This window comes from Salmo trutta, chromosome 23, assembly GCF_901001165.1.
Source record: "Salmo trutta chromosome 23, fSalTru1.1, whole genome shotgun sequence".
Classification (NCBI taxonomy): Eukaryota; Metazoa; Chordata; class Actinopteri; order Salmoniformes; family Salmonidae; genus Salmo; species Salmo trutta.
In genome coordinates, this window is record NC_042979.1 from 45,448,498 (window position 1) to 45,465,256 (window position 16,759).

Here is a 16,759-nt window from a genome sequence, read left to right on the forward strand (position 1 = left end):
AGCTGAAGGCCTTTCACTGTGCTTTACATTACTACTGTTAGTAATAACTAGCTGAAGGCCTTTCACTGTGCTTTACATTACTACTGTTAGTAATAACTAGCTGAAGGCCTTTCACTGTGCTTTACATTACTACTGTTAGTAATAACTAGCTGAAGGCCTTTCACTGTGCTTTACATTACTACTGTTAGTAATAACAACTAGCTGAAGGCCTTTCACTGTGCTTTACATTACTACTGTTAGTAATAACTAGCTGAAGGCCTTTCACTGTGCTTTACATTACTACTGTTAGTAATAACAACTAGCTGAAGGCCTTTCACTGTGCTTTACATTACTACTGTTAGTAATAACTAGCTGAAGGCCTTTCACTGTGCTTTACATTACTACTGTTAGTAATAACTAGCTGAAGGCCTTTCACTGTGCTTTACATTACTACTGTTAGTAATAACTAGCTGAAGGCCTTTCACTGTGCTTTACATTACTACTGTTAGTAATAACTAGCTGAAGGTCTTTCACTGTGCTTTACATTACTACTGTTAGTAATAACTAGCTGAAGGCCTTTCACTGTGCTTTACATTACATCATATATTTCATAAAAACATTTTTTTACAGTCTTGAGAACAAATCACAGATCTGGAAGCGAAAGTCCATGAATTCTGTACACACACGCACGCACGCACGCACGCACACACACACACACACACACACACACACGCTCATTACCCATCACCCCTACTTGCTCATCTTCGGAGTCTTGATAGCGATAGTTCTGAACAGGTGGTGGTCATGGCTGCCCGTCTCACGGTGACTATTAATGAACAATGATGAGCCTTTGTAACATCAACATTTTAAAAAGTTAAATAAATCAATTTGATTTACAGCATCACAATAAATCCATGATTTATTTTAGTCAGGTTTAAAGAAACATTATGATATGAAGAAAATGTATTTCAGAAGAACAGAATATGAGTTGTCTGTATGTTATCTGGCTATGATATAGACTGTAGGCTTGTTCATTTATCAGACTAGATACTGTATGTTATCTGGCTATGATATAGACTGTAGACTTGTTCATTTATCAGACTAGATACTGTATGTTATCTGGCTATTCTTCATGATATAGACTGTAGGCTTGTTCATTTATCAGACTAGATACTCTATGTTATCTGGCTATGATATAGACTGTAGACTTGTTCATTTATCAGACTAGATACTGTATGTTATCTGGCTATGATATAGACTGTAGACTTGTTCATTTATCAGACTAGATACTGTATGTTATCTGGCTATTCTCCATGATATAGACTGTAGGCTTGTTCATTTATCAGACTAGATACTGTATGTTATCTGGCTATGATATAGACTGTAGACTTGTTCATTTATCAGACTAGATACTGTATGTTATCTGGCTATGATATAGACTGTAGACTTGTTCATTTATCAGACTAGATACTGTATGTTATCTGGCTATGATATAGACTGTAGACTTGTTCATTTATCAGACTAGATACTGTATGTTATCTGGCTATTCTTCATGATATAGACTGTAGGCTTGTTCATTTATCAGACTAGCTACTGTATGTTATCTGGCTATGATATAGACTGTAGACTTGTTCATTTATCAGACTAGATACTGTATGTTATCTGGCTATGATATAGACTGTAGACTTGTTCATTTATCAGACTAGATACTGTATGTTATCTGGCTATGATATAGACTGTAGACTTGTTCATTTATCAGACTAGATACTGTATGTTATCTGGCTATTCTCCATGATATAGACTGTAGGCTTGTTCCTTTATCAGACTAGATACTGTATGTTATCTGGCTATGATATAGACTGTAGACTTGTTCATTTATCAGACTAGATACTGTATGTTATCTGGCTATTCTCCATGATATAGACTGTAGGCTTGTTCATTTATCAGACTAGATACTGTATGTTATCTGGCTATGATATAGACTGTAGACTTGTTCATTTATCAGACTAGATACTGTATGTTATCTGGCTATGATATAGACTGTAGACTTGTTCATTTATCAGACTAGATACGGTATGTTATCTGGCTATGATATAGACTGTAGACTTGTTCATTTATCAGACTAGATACGGTATGTTATCTGGCTATGATATAGACTGTAGACTTGTTCATTTATCAGACTACATACTGTATGTTATCTGGCTATGATATAGACTGTAGACTTGGTCATTTATCAGACTAGATACGGTATGTTATCTGGCTATGATATAGACTGTAGACTTGTTCATTTATCAGACTAGATACTGTATGTTATCTGGCTATGATATAGACTGTAGACTTGTTCATTTATCAGACTAGATACTGTATGTTATCTGGCTATGATATAGACTGTAGACTTGTTCATTTATCAGACTAGATACTGTATGTTATCTGGCTATGATATAGACTGTAGACTTGTTCATTTAGTAGACAAGATATGCTTATAAGTCCCATTACATTATTTTATATTATATGATTTTATAGTGAGAAGAATATAATTGAACTTAGCTGAGTAAAATTGAAAGGATATTTTTCCCATTTCGGAGCGAATGCGCACAAGAAGTGGCTATGTTGAGCGTAAAAAGGATCATTTGAAACAGGTCCTATATGCTAGATTTAGAGTTTTTTTGGCAACTTTAGTTGTGAATGATACAATCCTTAGAATGTCTTACAAATTAAAACATATATGAGCTGCATGATGCGACTAGGAATTGATCGAAAAGAATCAGTCTGCGTTGAAAATAAAAAAAATAATAATTACAAAACAAAGTGTTTTAGTTCCGTATCTCAAAATGGACGGTGGCATATTGTTGTTCTGTCAAAGATATGCTCATGTGTTGGATTGTTAGAAAAGTCACTAGCTTTCAACCATCTTTCAGAGATTCAGTTGTTAGAGAAGCGGGGGACGTGTAGTCCTTTATGCCTGGATGATGCTTTATACCTGGATGATGCTTTATGCTTTATGCCTGGATGATGCATTATGCCTGGATGATGCTCTATGCCTGGATGATGCTTTATGCCTGGATGATGCTTTATGCCTGGATGATGCTCTATGCCTGGATGATGCTTTATGCCTGGATGATGCTTTATGCTTTATGCCTGGATGATGCTTTATGCCCGGATGATGCTCTATGCCTGGATGATGCTTTATGCCTGGATGATGCTTTATGCCTGGATGATGCTTTATGCCTGGATGATGCTTTATGCCTGGATGATCCTCTTAGTTGATTGATGATTTGAGAAAGTAGAAGAAGAAAAAGCTTGAGCTCAGATCCTTGCCTCCTCTCATCAAGTGGTCATATTTTCACCCATCACACTATTCTCAATTCTATCTAGTCTTTACTAATGCAGTACCAGTCAAAAGTTTGGACACACCTACTCATTCAAGGGTTTTTCTTTATTTTTTACTATTTTCTACATTGTAGAATAATAGTGAAGACGTCAACACTATGAAATAACACATATGAACCACACATGCAGAGATCATCCGTTCACCTACTCTGCGTCTCACAAAGACACGACAGGTTGAAACCAAAAATCTCAAATTTGGACTCCAGGCCAAAGGACAAATTTAGAGCGTAAAAAATCCTCTCTCCTCAGTTGCAACACTCACTACCGAGTTCCAACCTGCCTCTGGAAGCAACATCAGCACATGAACTGTTAGTCGGGAGCTTCATGAAATGGGTTTCCATGGCCAAGCAGCCACACACACAAGCCTAAGATCACCATGCGCAATGCCAAGCACCGGCTGGAGTGGTTGGACTCTGGAGCAGTGGAAGCACGTTCTCTGGAGTGAAAGCTCTGCTTTGGGGTATTCACCAGCACGTTCTCTGGAGTGAAAGCTCTGCTTTGGGGTTTTCACCAGCACATTCTCTGGAGTGAACGCTCTGCTTTGGGGTTTTCACCAGCACGTTCTCTGGAGTGAAAGCTCTGCTTTGGGGTTTTCACCAGCACGTTCTCTGGAGTGAACGCTCTGCTTTGGGGTATTCACCAGCACGTTCTCTGGAGTGAAAGCTCTGCTTTGGGGTATTCACCAGCACGTTCTCTGGAGTGAAAGCTCTGCTTTGGGGTTTTCACCAGCACGTTCTCTGGAGTGAACGCTCTGCTTTGGGGTTTTCACCAGCACGTTCTCTGGAGTGAAAGCTCTGCTTTGGGGTATTCACCAGCACGTTCTCTGGAGTGAAAGCTCTGCTTTGGGGTTTTCACCAGCACGTTCTCTGGAGTGAACGCTCTGCTTTGGGGTTTTCACCAGCACGTTCTCTGGAGTGAACGCTCTGCTTTGGGGTTTTCACCAGCACGTTCTCTGGAGTGAAAGCTCTGCTTTGGGGTATTCACCAGCACGTTCTCTGGAGTGAAAGCTCTGCTTTGGGGTTTTCACCAGCACGTTCTCTGGAGTGAAAGCTCTGCTTTGGGGTTTTCACCAGCACGTTCTCTGGAGTGAACGCTCTGCTTTGGGGTTTTCACCAGCACGTTCTCTGGAGTGAAAGCTCTGCTTTGGGGTATTCACCAGCACGTTCTCTGGAGTGAAAGCTCTGCTTTGGGGTTTTCACCAGCACGTTCTCTGGAGTGAAAGCTCTGCTTTGGGGTTTTCACCAGCACGTTCTCTGGAGTGAAAGCTCTGCTTTGGGGTTTTCACCAGCACGTTCTCTGGAGTGAACGCTCTGCTTTGGGGTTTTCACCAGCACGTTCTCTGGAGTGAACGCTCTGCTTTGGGGTTTTCACCAGCACGTTCTCTGGAGTGAAAGCTCTGCTTTGGGGTTTTCACCAGCACATTCTCTGGAGTGAACGCTCTGCTTTGGGGTTTTCACCAGCACGTTCTCTGGAGTGAACGCTCTGCTTTGGGGTTTTCACCAGCACGTTCTCTGGAGTGAACGCTCTGCTTTGGGGTATTCACCAGCACGCTCTCTGGAGTGAACGCTCTGCTTTGGGGTTTTCACCAGCACGTTCTCTGGAGTGAAAGCTCTGCTTTGGGGTTTTCACCAGCACGTTCTCTGGAGTGAAAGCTCTGCTTTGGGGTTTTCACCAGCACGTTCTCTGGAGTGAAAGCTCTGCTTTGGGGTTTTCACCAGCACGTTCTCTGGAGTGAACGCTCTGCTTTGGGGTTTTCACCAGCACATTCTCTGGAGTGAAAGCTCTGCTTTGGGGTTTTCACCAGCACGTTCTCTGGAGTGAAAGCTCTGCTTTGGGGTTTTCACCAGCACGTTCTCTGGAGTGAAAGCTCTGCTTTGGGGTTTTCACCAGCACGCTCTCTGGAGTGAAAGCTCTGCTTTGGGGTTTTCACCAGCACGTTCTCTGGAGTGAACGCTCTGCTTTGGAGTTTCCGCATTAATACTCCTCCTTTCTCAGGAAGAAAACAGTGATTTAGTCCTGCAATGTTACTGTGTGTTTGATGCAGCAGGAATGATGATGTTTTTTTTTTCCTAATATGTTTAGTGCATAATTACATTACACTTCCTGGTACCTGTATTGATCACATCTTATGCTGCAGAAATGTGCTTTAAAGCAGTATCCACTCCCATTTTATGCAGTGATCATAATGTAGAAGGCATATCTAGGAAAACCCAAATTCCAAAGATTGGACATGAAATTATTGTAAAAGCGATCATACAAGAGATTTTGCGATGATTCCTATGTGGAATATGTGAAAAATATTTGTTGTTCTGATAATGTAATGAGGAACAGTCTGGTCCAGTACTTATGAAAAAATGTTTAAGCATTTATGAAGTGGAGGCAAAGGTCACTCCGCTGGCCAAGAAGAGTTAAGCACCCTTTAGTCGTTCAAACAGCCAACCAATCAACCTGTTACCGGCACTTAGCAAATTTTTGGGGAAAATCGTGTTTGACCAAAATACAATATTATTTTACAGAAAACAAATTGACAATGGACTTTCAGCATGCTTATAGGGAAGGGCACGCAACATGCTTGGCATTGATACAAAGGACTGATGATTGGCTGAAATAAATGTATTATTAAGAAGATTGTGGACCTGTCTTGTTCGACTTCAGTGCAGCTTAAGATATCATTGATAATTAAAAAAATATATATATATTTAACTTTTATTTAACTCATAACCTTTTGCTGAAAAAATGTAGGTGTTATGTATTTGTAGGTGTTATGTATTTGAGTTACCTATCTAATAGAACACAGAGAGTTTCTTCAATGGAAGCCTCTCTAATGCAAATTCAGTTGAGTTTGGTGTACCGCAGGGCAGCTGGCTAGGGATATTATTGTTTTCTGTTTTTACTAATGACCTTCCACTAATCTTGAATATAGCCTGTGTGTGTCCATGTACGCTGATGACTCAACAGTAAACACGTCGGCTGCGACAGTAAAATGAAAAGCTCCGGTCAGTTTTAGAATGGGTAACTAGCAGTTTGGCTGGTGCTAAATATCTCAAATGTGTGTATTATGTAGTATGTAGTGTATTATGTAGTATGTAGTATGTAGTGTAGTGTATTATGTAGGATGTAGTGTAGTGTATTATGTAGTATGTAGTGTAATGTATTATGTAGTATGTAGTGTATTATGTAGTGTGTAGTGTAGTGTATTATGTAGTGTAGTGTATTATGTAGTATGTTGTGTAGTGTATTATGTAGTATGTAGTGTAGTGTATTATGTAGTATGTAGTGTAGTGTATTATGTAGTATGTAGTGTAGTGTATTATGTAGTATGTAGTGTAGTGTATTATGTAGTATGTAGTGTAATGTGTAGTATGTAGTATGTAGTGTATTATGTACTATGTAGTGTGGTGTAGTATAGTGCATTATGTAGTATGTAGTGTATTGTATTATGTAGTATGTAGTGTGGTATGTAGTGTACTGTAGTATGTAGGATGTAGTGAATTATGTAGTATGTAGTGTATTATGTAGTATGTATTATGTAGTGTATTATGTTGTGTATTATGTACTGTATTATGTAGTATAGTGTATTATGTAGTGTATTATGTATTATGTAGTGTATTATGTAGTATGTAGTCTATTGTATTATGTAGTGTAGTATGTAGTGTAGTGTATAGTGAATTGTGTAGTATGTAGTGTAGTATGTAGTGTGTAGTGTATTATGTAATATATTATGTAGTGTATTATGTAGTATGTAGTGTAGTGTATTGTGTCGTGTATTGTGTATTATGTAGTATGTAGTGTATTGTATTATGTAGTGTATTATGTAGTATGTAGTGTAGTGTGTAGTGTATTGTGTATTATGTATTGTGTCGTGTATTATGTAGCATGTAATATAGTGTAGTATGTAGGGTATTATGTAGTATGTAGGGTATTATGTAGTATGTAGTGTATTATGTAGTATAGTGTATTATGTATTATGTAGTGTAGTGTATTGTGTATTATGTAGTGTATTATGTAGTATAGTGTATTGTATTATGTAGTATGTAGTGTATTATATAGTGTGTATTGTATTATGTATTGAATTCTATTGTGTAGTGTATTATGTAGTGTATCGTGTAGTGTATTATGTAGTGTATCGTGTAGTGTATTATGCATTATGTAGTGTATTATGTAGTATGTAGTGTATTGTGTATTATGTATTGAATTCTATAGTGTATTATGTTGTGTGTAGTGTATTGTGTAGTGTGTATTGTGTAGTATGTAGTGTATTATGTAGTATGTAGTGTATTGTGTAGTGTATTATGTAGTATGTAGTGTATTGTGTAGTGTATTATGTAGTGTAGTATGTAGTATGTAGTGTATTATGTAGTATGTAGTGTATTATGTAGTGTGTATTGTGGTGTGTATTATGTTGTGTATTGTAGTATTTTTTTACATTTTTACATTTTTTAGTCATTTAGCAGACGCTCTTATCCAGAGCGACTTACAGTAGTGAATGCATATATTTCATACATTTTTTTCCCGTACTGGTACCCCATGGGAATTGAACCCACAACCCTGGCGTTGCAAACACCATGCTCTACCAACTGAGCCACTATGGGGTGTACAATATAGTAGTATATTATGTAGTATCTAATGTGTTATGTAGTGTATTATGTATTGAATTGTATTGTGTAGTGTATTATGTAGTGTGTAGTGTATTATGTAGTATGTAGTGTGGTGTATTTTGTATTGTGTAGTGTATTTTGTAGTGTATTATGTAATATGTAGTGTGTTATGTAGTGTGTGTATTGTGGTGTGTATTATATTGTGTATTGTGTAGTGTAGTATATAGTGTATTGTGTAGTGTAGTATGTAGTGTATTATGTAGTATATAATGTATTATATAGTGTATTATGTATTGAATTGTATTATGTAGTATTATGTAGTGTATTGTGTAGTGTATTATGTAGTGTGTAGTGTAGTGTGTATTGTGTAATGTATTATGTAGTGTATTATGTAGTGTATTATGCATTATGTAGAGCAGTGTATTATGTAGTATGTAGTGTATTGTGTAGTGTATTATGTAGTATGTAGTGTATTGTGAATTGTATTGTGTATTGTATTATGTACTGTATTATGTAGTGTAGTGTATTATGTACTGTATTTTGTATTATGTAGTGTGTAGTGTTATGTATTATGTAGTGCATTGTGTAGTGTATTATGTATTAAATTGTATTGTGTAGTCTATTTAAGTTATTTTGTATTATGTAGTGTATTCTGTAGTGTTATATAGTGTGTAGTGTATTGTGTTGTGGGTAGTGTTGTGTATTATAACAACTACACAGTCAAGGGTTTTTCTTTATTTTTACTATTTTCTACATTGTAGAATAACATATATGGAATCATGTAGTAACCAAAAAAGTGTTAAACAAACCAAAATATATTTTATATTTGAGATTCTTCAAAGTAGCCACCCTTTGCCTTGATGACAGCTTTGCACACTCTTGGCATTCTCTCAACCAGCTTCATGAGGTAGTCACCTGGAATGCATTTCAATTAACAGGTGTGCCTTGTTAAAAGTTAATTTGTGGAAATTCTTTCCTTCTTAATGCATTTGAGCCAATCAGATGTTTTGTGACAAGGTAGGGAGTATACAGAAGATAGCCCTATTTGGTTAAAGACCAAGTCCATATTATGGCAAGAACAGCTCAAATAAGCAAAGAGAAACGACAGTCCATCATTACTTTAAGACATGAAGGTCAGTCAATACGGAAAATGTCAAGAACTTTGTACGTTTCTTCAAGTGCAGTCGCAAAAACCATCAAGTGCTAGGATGAAACTGGCTCTCATGAGGACCGCCATAGGAAAGGAAGACCCAGAGTTAACTGCACCTCAGATTGCAGCCCAAATAAATGCTTCACAGAGTTTAAATAACAGACACATCTCAACATCAACTGTTCAGAGGAGACTGTGAATCAGGCCTTCATGGTCGAATTGCTGCAAAGAAACCACTACTAAAGGACACCAATAATAAGAAGAGACTTGCTTGGGCCAACAAACACGAGCAATGGACATCAGACTGGTGGACATTTGTCCTTTGGTCTGGAGTCCAAATTGGAGATTTTTGGTTCTAACCGCTGTGTCTTTGTGAGATGCAGTGTGGGTGAACGGATGATCTCCGCATGTGTATTTCCCACCGTAAAACATGGAGGAAGAAGTGTTATGGTGTGGGGGTGCTTTGCTGGTGACACTGTCTGTGATTTATTTAGAATTCAAGGCACACTTAACCAGCATGTCTTCAACAGCATCCTGCAGAGATACGCCATCCCATCTGGTTTGGGCTTAGTGGGACTATGATTTGTTTTTCAACAGGACAATTACCTAACACACCTCCAGGCTGTGTAAGGGCTATTTGACCAAGAAGGAGAGTGATGGAGTGCTGCATCAGATGACCTGGCCTCCACAATCCCCTGACCTCAACCCAGTTGAGATGGTTTGGAATGAGTTGGACCACAGAGTGAAGGAAAAAGAAGCCAACAAGTGCTCAGCATATGTGGGAACTCCTTCAAGACTGTTGGAAAAGCATTCCAGGTGAAGCTGGTTGAGAGAATGCCAAGAGTGTGCAAAGCTGTCATCAAGGCTATGTATGGTGTAGTGTATTGTCTATGTATTGTCTATGTATGGTGTAGTGTATTGTCTATGTATTGTCTATGTATTGTCGATGTGTAGTGTATTTGTCACGTCCTGACCAGTAAAGGGGGTTATTTGTTATTGTAGTTTGGTCAGGATGTGGCAGGGGGTGTTTGTTTTATGTGTTTTCGGGGTTTTTGGTTTATGTTCTATGTTAGTATATTTCTATGTTTATTCTAGTGTGTCTATTTCTATGTTTAGTTTCTTGGGTTGACCTTCAATTGGAGGCAGCTGTTCCTCGTTGCCTCTAATTGAATGTCCTATTTAGTAGGGGTGTTTTTTTCCTGTGTTTTGTGGGTGGTTGTTTCCTGTGTATTTGTGTATGTTGCACCTGACAGGACTGTTTTCGGTTGTTTGTTGTTTGTTTGATTTTGAGTTTAATAAAAGTAATTATGAGCACGTCACATACCGCGTCTTGGTCCCCGTTAGACGACCCCCGTTACAGTATTATGTATTTTATTCATTATATTTGTTGTATTCTGTTTCCTGTTTGGACCCCAGGAAGAGCTAATTGGGGATCTTAACGAAATACTAAATCCTGTTCATATGAATAAAGAGGAAGTGAAAGGTGAAAGAGGAAGTGAGAGTGGGGTGCGGCCGCGGCAGAACTCGTTGTGTGGCGGTGGTGATGTAGCTTTAATGTTACTGAGCGTGTCCTTTCAGCACTTCACACACTAAGCCGCTTTACTGCAGGGAGAGGAGAGGGGGGAGGGTGGGGGAGGGGAGATTTGCGGGGCCGCAGGGTGTTGCAGCACCACTACCAGTGTCAACAGCAGCAGTAGCAGTTCTACACAAAGACATGCTTCCACCGGTGGTCACACTGCAGAGAGCCCCGGAGGAACCCAGAGACAGAACCATAACAGAACCATAACAGGACCAGAGACAGGACCATAACAGAACCATAACAGAACCATAACAGAACCATAACAGGACCAGAGACAGAACCATAACAGAACCATAACAGAACCATAACAGAACCAGAGAGCAGGACCATAACAGAACCATAACAGAACCATAACAGGACCATAACAGGACCATAACAGAACCAGAGACAGAACCAGAGACAGGACCAGAGACAGAACCAGAGACAGAACCAGAGAGCAGGACCAGAGAGCAGAACCAGAGACAGGACCAGAGAGCAGGCCCTGAGAGCAAGCCCGGAGAGCAGAACCAGAGAGCAGAACCAGAGAGCAGGACCAGAGAGCAGAACCAGAGAGCAGGACCAGAGACAGAACCAGAGACAGAACCAGAGAGCAGAACCAGAGAGCAGGACCAGAGACAGAACCAGAGACAGAACCAGAGAGCAGGACCAGAGACAGAACCAGCGACAGAACCAGAGACAGGACCAGAGACAGAACCAGCGACAGAACCAGAGACAGAACCAGAGAGCAGAGCCAGAGACAGAACCAGAGACAGAACCAGAGAGCAGGACCAGAGACAGAACCAGAGAGCAGGGCCAGAGACAGAACCAGAGAGCAGGGCCAGAGACAGAACCAGAGAGCAGAACCAGAGTGCAGAACCAGAGAGCAGGACCAGAGACAGAAACAGAGACAGAACCAGAGAGCAGGGCCAGAGAGCAGGGCCAGAGACAGAACCAGAGAGCAGGACCAGAGAGCAGGACCAGAGAGCAGGGCCAGAGAGCAGGGCCAGAGACAGAACCAGAGACCGAACCAGAGAGCAGGACCAGAGACAGAACCAGAGACAGAACCAGAGAGCAGGGCCAGAGACAGAACCAGAGAGCAGGGCCAGAGACAGAACCAGAGAGCAGGGCCAGAGACAGAACCAGAGAGCAGGGCCAGAGACAGAACCAGAGACAGAACCAGAGAGCAGAACCAGAGTGCAGAACCAGAGAGCAGGACCAGAGAGCAGGACCAGAGACAGAACCAGAGAGCAGGGCCAGAGACAGAACCAGAGAGCAGGGCCAGAGACAGAACCAGAGAGCAGGGCCAGAGACAGAACCAGAGAGCAGGACCAGAGACAGAACCAGAGAGCAGGGCCAGAGAGCAGGGCCAGAGAGCAGGACCAGAGAGCAGGACCAGAGAGCAGGACCAGAGACAGAACCAGAGAGCAGGGCCAGAGAGCAGGACCAGAGAGCAGGGCCAGAGAGCAGGGCCAGAGAGCAGGGCCAGAGAGCAGGGCCAGAGAGCAGGGCATGGTAGTCTGGTGTAGGATAGGTCAGAAATTGCTAGCTGTCTGCTGGTGCTTGAGTTACTGGATGTCCAGCTAGTGTGATGCTCATTCTTGCTAGGCTTAATTCAGCAGATTTGAACGTGCTAAGACATCAAGCCTCCATCCAGACTCCTTGCCTTTCTGTGCCTGCAGCCCTAGTCTGGTTACCAGTCTTTGTAGCTAACATTCCACTCCTTGCCAATACTGTCATTTACCAAATGACAGGAGTGGAATGTAATAGCTGAACAGAGACAATAACCAGGCTATAATAGACAGGTCTATCCTGAGAATCTTTATAAACCAGGCTATAATATCTATAGAGTCTTTATAAACCAGGCTATAATAGACAGGTCTATCCTGAGAATCTTTATAAACCAGGCTATAATATCTATAGAGTCTTTATAAACCAGGCTATAATAGACAGGTCTATCCTGAGAATCTTTATAAACCAGGCTATAATAGACAGGGCTATCCTGAGAATCTTTATAAACCAGGCTATAATAGACAGGCCTATACTGAGAATCTTTATAAACCAGGCTATAATATATATAGAATCTTTATAAACCAGGCTATAATAGACAGGTCTATCCTGAGAATCTTTAGAAACCAGGCTATAATATCTATAGAATCTTTATAAACCAGGCTATAATAGACAGGGCTATCCTGAGAATCTTTAGAAACCAGGCTATAATATCTATAGAATCTTTATAAACCAGGCTATAATAGACAGGTCTATCCTGAGAATCTTTATAAACCAGGCTATAATAGACAGGCCTATACTGAGAATCTTTATAAACCAGGCTATAATAGACAGGTCTGTCCTGACAATCTTTAGAAACCAGGCTATAATATCTATAGAGTCTTCATAAACCAGGCTATAATAGACAGGTCTATCCTGAGAATATTTATAAACCAGGCTATAATATCTATAGAGTCTTTATAAACCAGGCTATAATATCTATAGAGTCTTTATAAACCAGGCTATAATAGACAGGCCTATACTGAGAATCTTTATAAACCAGGCTATAATAGACAGGTCTATCCTGACAATCTTTAGAAACCAGGCTATAATAGACAGGTCTATCCTGAGAATCTTTAGAAACCAGGCTATAATATCTATAGAGTCTTTATAAACCAGGCTATAATAGACAGGTCTATCCTGAGAATCTTTATAAACCAGGCTATAATAGACAGGTCTATCCTGAGAATCTTTATAAACCAGGCTATAATATCTATAGAGTCTTTAGAAAGCAGACTATAATAGACAGGTCTATCCTGAGAATCTTTATAAACCAGGCTATAATAGACAGGTCTATCCTGAGAATCTTTATAAACCAGGCTATAATAGACAGGTCTATCCTGAGAATCTTTATAAACCAGGCTATAATATCTATAGAGTCTTTATAAACCAGGCTATAATAGACAGGTCTATCCTGAGAATCTTTATAAACCAGGCTATAATAGACAGGTCTATCCTGAGAATCTTTATAAACCAGGCTATAATAGACAGGTCTATCCTGAGAATCTTTATAAACCAGGCTATAATAGACAGGTCTATCCTGAGAATCTTTATAAACCAAGCTATAATAGACAGGTCTATCCTGAGAATATTTATAAACCAGGCTATAATATCTATAGAGTCTTTAGAAACCAGGCTATAATAGACAGGCCTATCCTGACAATCTTTGGAGAGAGAGAGCAGAGAGAGAGAGGGAGCAGAGAGATGGGCAGAGAAAGAGGGGGAGTAGAGAGAGAGAGGGAGCAGAGAGAGAGGGGGAGCGGAGAGAGAGGGGGAGCAGAGAGAGAGGGGCAGAGAGAGAGAGGGAGCAGAGAGAGAGGGGGAGTAGAGAGAAGGGGAGCGGAGAGAGAGGGAGCAGAGAGAGAGAGGGGGAGTAGAGAGAGAGAGAGGGAGTAGAGAGAGAGAGGGGGAGTAGAGAGAGGGAGCGGAGAGAGAGGGAGCAGAGAGAGAGAGAGGGAGTAGAGAGAGAGGGGGGGAGTAGAGAGAGAGAGGGGGAGTAGAGAGAGGAGGGGGAGGAGAGAGAGAGGGGGAGGAGAGAGAGAGAGGGAGCAGAGAGAGAGAGGGGGAGTAGAGAGAGAGAGAGGGAGTAGAGAGAGAGAGGGGAGTAGAGAGAGAGAGGGAGTAGAGCGAGAGGGGGAGGAGAGAGAGAGGGGAGGAGAGAGAGAGGGGGGGGGAGAGAGAGAGGGAGCAGAGAGAGAGAGGGGGAGTAGAGAGAGAGAGGGAGTAGAGAGAGAGGGAATAGAGAGAGAGGGAGTAGAGAGAGAGAGAGAGTAGAGAGAGAGAGGGAGTAGAGAGAGAGAGTAGAGAGAGAGAGAGGGAGTAGAGAGAGAGAGGGAGTAGAGAGAGAGAGGGAGTAGAGAGAGAGAGGGAGTAGAGAGAGAGAGGGAGTAGAGAGAGAGGGGGAGTAGAGAGAGAGAGGGAGGAGAGAGAATGAGAGTGATAAAAAAAGGAATGTCAGCATCGGAATTTGCACCAAGAGCTCAGCTAGTCTGAATAGCAACACAAGGAGAGAGAGATTTAAAAAAAATATACTTAATCAGAACACAGTGTTGACAGAATACTGGTTTCTCATCAAATATTTCTAAGTTGTTATTTTATGTGGTTGTTATTGAAGGCCTGTATTGTTGACAGTCTATTAGCACTCAGAGATGCTGTCTCGCTGGCCTGTGACTTCTGGAAGAGGAGGCTTAAGGAAAGGTCAACATTTGTTTTTGTGTGCGTCCCAAATGGCACCCTCTTCCCTATATAGGTCACAGTGCCATTTGGGAAAGTCAAGTTAATAGGTTCATTGTCAGAGCCTTCGTAGCCCATCTGTAGTTAAAGAGGCATTTTCAGACACTTCCAGAGCAAGTTAATCAACCCCCCCCCTTTCCTGACTTTTCATTGGCTACAACTATTTACCACTAAGGAAGTGTAAAAACATATGCCTGCTTTTCTGATTATTGAAAATATTTCCTGTTTTGTGTTGTTCTATTCTGTCTGAGGGGCCAGTTCAGCTTTAGAATACAGAATGTGTTACCTGGCTGTTCTCAGTAAGGCTTGAATGGTAGAGGCTCTGCTTCTGTATGCCTTTGTCAAGACGGAGAAGAAAATCCAAGGAAGCTGTGATGGTTGGTTTGCCCATTTGTTCACCCCAAGTGGATGAACTGTATATTAGTTCTGTAATGTGCGACCCTGTGAGTTTAGCCCTGAGGATGGCTATAAGGCCTGTATTGTAATACTGTGATACAGTTTTGGGAGGGAAGAGCCCTGTTGAATGTTAATCTGCACGTTCCCCTGGAAATGGGTTTAATATTACCCCGAGCATAGATGTTTCCCTGGGGAATGGGTTTAACGTGACCCCAACCATGTCTATGTTTCCCTGGGGAATGAGTTTAATGTAACCCTGACCATGTCTATGTTTCCCTGGGGAATGAGTTTAATGTAACCCTGACCATGTCTATGTTTCCCTGGGGAATGAGTTTAATGTAACCCTGACCATGTCTATGTTTCCCTGGGCAATGGGTTTAATGTAACCCTGACCATGTCTATGTTTCCCTGGGGAATGAGTTTAATGTAACCCTGACCATGTCTATGTTTCCCTGGGGAATGAGTTTAATGTAACCCTGACCATGTCTATGTTTCCCTGGGGAATGAGTTTAATGTAACCCTGACCATGTCTATGTTTCCCTGGGGAATGAGTTTAATGTAACCCTGACCATGTCTATGTTTCCCTGGGGAATGAGTTTAATGTAACCCTGACCATGTCTATGTTTCCCTGGGGAATGAGTTTAATGTAACCCTGACCATGTCTATGTTTCCCAGGGGAATGGGTTTAACGTATCCCTGACCATGTCTATGTTTCCCTGGGGAATGAGTTTAATGTAACCCTGACCATGTCTATGTTTCCCTGGGGAATGAGTTTAATGTAACCCTGACCATGTCTATGTTTCCCTGGGGAATGAGTTTAATGTAACCCTGACCATGTCTATGTTTCCTGACCATGTCTATGTAAACTATCTGAAATGACTGGAGCATGTAAACTATCTGAAATGACTGGAGCATGTAAACTATCCTAAATGACTGGAGCATGTAAACTATCTGAAATGACTGGAGCATGTAAACTATCTGAAATGACTGGAGCATGTAAACTATCCCAAATGACTGGAGCATATAAACTATCTGAAATGACTGGAGCATGTAAATTATCTGAAATGACTGGAGCATATAAGCTATTTGAAATGACTGGAGCTTGTAAGCTTTCTAAATTGACTGGAGCATATAAACTATCTGAAATGACTGGAGCATGTAAACTATCCTAAATGACTGGAGCATATAAACTATCTGAAATGACCGGAGCATGTAAACTATCTGAAATGACTGGAGCATGTAAACTATCTGAAATGACTGGAGCATGTAAACTATCTGAAATGACTGGAGCATGTAAATTATCTGAAATGACTGGAGCATATAAACTATCCTAAATGACTGGAGCATGTAAACTATCCTAAATGACTGGAGCATATAAGCTATTTGAAATGACTGGAGATTGTAAGCTTT

The 16,759-nt window shown here is 40.8% G+C and overlaps 1 protein-coding gene across 1 annotated transcript in view; it reads left to right on the forward strand.

Moving 5' to 3' along the window:
- Positions 1 to 16,759, forward strand: part of LOC115159829 (protein Shroom2-like) — a 92,698-nt gene that overhangs the window by 3,476 nt on the left and 72,463 nt on the right. The window lies entirely within an intron of this gene.